Raw genomic sequence first — 2,773 nt, forward strand, 5'->3', positions numbered from 1 at the left:
GTGTGTGTGTGTGTGTGTGTGTGTGTGTGTGTGTGTGTGTCTTGGAGACCTGTGTGAGCTCAATGCTAGCAGAGGGGACAGGAAGGAAGGTGGGAAGGAAGGAAGAAAGGAAGGAAGGAATGAAGGAAGAAAGGAAGGAAGGAAGGAAAAAAGGAAGGAAGAAAGGAAGGAAGGAAGAGAGGGAGGGCGGAAGGAAGGAAGGAAGGAAGGAAGGAAGGAAGGAAGGAAGGAAGGAAGGAAGGAAGGGAGGTCCTGCCACAGGTTTACAATGTAGCTGCAGGCAAACCCCTGACCCTCTCTGGGCCTCAGTGTTTCTCTACATACAATGGATGATTCAAGAGTCCTTACTTTTGGTGGTTACAGGCACCCCTGTACACATTTGCATCTGGGGTAGGGGGACACGGGCTTGGTAGTGTTGAGGAGGGGGGGTGGTTGTAGAGCCTGCTAGCTGCATAGCGCGGCTCCCTCCGCACACTGCGTTCTGCATATCTCCCTTCAGGTCCCAGTCGGCGCAGTGTGTGTAGGCGAAGGCCCTGCTGTGAATTTTGAAAATAGTTATTTTTGTCACTGGCAAAGGAGGCCCTGTTAGGACTCGTCAGCTTGTGGATGAGCGGGATGGGTGGAGTGGGGTGGGTGCGGTGCCGCCATGGGGGGTTACCGCTGCTTGCAGGGCTGCATCACCCAGGCAGTGACTGAATCCTGCATGAGGGCCTGGCCTAGGCTGTGGGGAGGAGATGACCACTGCGTCCTAGATCTTTCCTTAGCCCTGTGCTTTCTTTCTTTCTTTCTTTCTTTTTTTTCCTTAAGATTTATTTCTAATGATGCGTAGGTTGTGTATTTGTGTGTGGATATGTGCACTTGAATAAAGGACCCACAGAGGCTACAGACATCAGATCCTCCTAGAGCTGGGGTTACAGAGGGGGTGAGTTGTCTAACATGGGCAACGGAAAATAAACTTATGTGCTCTACATGATCGAGCTGTCTCTCCAACCCTAGCCCTCTTCTTTTGACTTTTCTCATCTCCCTCACTTGTATGTTTTCCCTTCCTCGATAATGCTGATACCCAGATGGTAGGCATGGCCCAGGATAGGCAGGGGTCTCTGTGCTCCAGTGGCTGTAGTGGTTTTTCTGCCTGCTCAGGAGGGAGGCTCTGAAGAAGACACTGGTAAGGTGGTGTCTTAGCCTAGTGTATCCTAGAGGTAGGCTATTCATAGTCTGCCCACTGCCCAAGACACTCTAGGCCTGCTGGGGCCTGCTCTAACTCTGCCTGCTGGCTTGCCACCCTGGCACACAGCATAGGCTTCCCTGTAGAGCCAGGCTTTAGAGAACTGTATGAGTACTTCTCTGAGAACTGCTGGAGGGGCCCTGCCTGCCAGGACTTTTCAACTTCCAGCCCTGTCATCCATATCACTTCTGAGGACCCCCTTTGGGGCCACAAGAATAAGACCATATGTTGTGCTTTCTGTTCTCCCTTGGGTCCCAGGCTCTGAATCAATCTGGTCCCAAGATATAAGGGATGATTGGTGCTGAGGCTGGTGTCTGTGTCTGAAGTTTTGAAAAGAAGCTTGGTGGCTCAAGCCTCCCTGTGATCGGTCCTCCACTCAATGCAGAACTCAGTGAACTCAGAGTTCTCAGCCCAGATGCCAGCATAGCCCAGCATAGCCCAGGAACTACTGGAGCATCAATTTGAAACCAGGTCCGCAGGAACTAGTGGGCAACAGTGTGTGAGGCCAATGGTCTTTGGGGTATTATATTGAATTGAGAGGCCCTGTTTAGCAGTCAGCATGCCCACAACCTGTTCTCTACGGTGGTCCGGATTCCCCTCAACAAACACACCTGAATCTTTACTACATCCCAGTTCCTGGTTGGCTCCTGTCTTAGGGTTACTATGGCTGTGATGAAACACTACGACTAAAAGCAACGTGGGGAAGAAAGAGTTAATTTTTTCACTCGACCTTCCATAGAATGGGTTCATCATTAAAAGCAGCGAGGGCAGAGGAAAAGATAGCTCAATTGTTAAGAGGGCTGTCTGCTCAACAAAGAGGTCTTGAGTTCAATTCCCAGCAACCACATGGTGGCTCACAACTGTCTATCCTGGGATCTGATGGCCTTTTCTGGCATACAGGTATACATACAGATAGAGGGCTCATATACATAAAATAAATAAATAAATCTTTAAAAGCAACAAGGGTAGAAATTCAAGCAGGGCAGGGACCCAGAGGCCAAAGCTGACGCAGAGGCCATGGAGGGGTGCTGCTTACTGGCTTGCTCCTCGTGGCTTGCTCAGCCTGTTTTCTTATAGAACCCAGAACCACCAGGCCAGAGATGGGACCACCCACAAAGGGCAGAGCCTTTCCCTATCAATCACTAAGGGGAAAACGTCCTGCAGTCGGATCTTATGAAGACATTTTCTCAGCTGAGCTTCCCTCCTTTCAGATAACTCTAGCTTGCGTCAAGGTGACTTAAAACTAGCCAGCACAGCACCTTGTGCTCACGTCACCTGGGTCCCTTTGGAGAGGACATAGTGAAAGGGAGCCCAGAGGCAGTCCCTAGGCCACAGGTCTTCATTGCCCCTCTCTGGGACGGATTAGACAGGCTGCAGACCTGTTAGCTGGAAGAGTGAGATTCAGGCAAGAGCTTGAATCTTTACCTGATCCCGGCTATGGAGTCCTGGCCTCTAATGACCAGCTCCCTAACAACCAAGTGGAGCCATATACCTGCCTGGGCCACAGCTGTGTCTCCTCTTCTTTCAGACACTCCTGGCTTGTCTAGG

The sequence above is a fragment of the Mus caroli genome, chromosome 18 (genome assembly GCF_900094665.2).
Source record: "Mus caroli chromosome 18, CAROLI_EIJ_v1.1, whole genome shotgun sequence".
NCBI classification, from domain to species: Eukaryota; Metazoa; Chordata; class Mammalia; order Rodentia; family Muridae; genus Mus; species Mus caroli.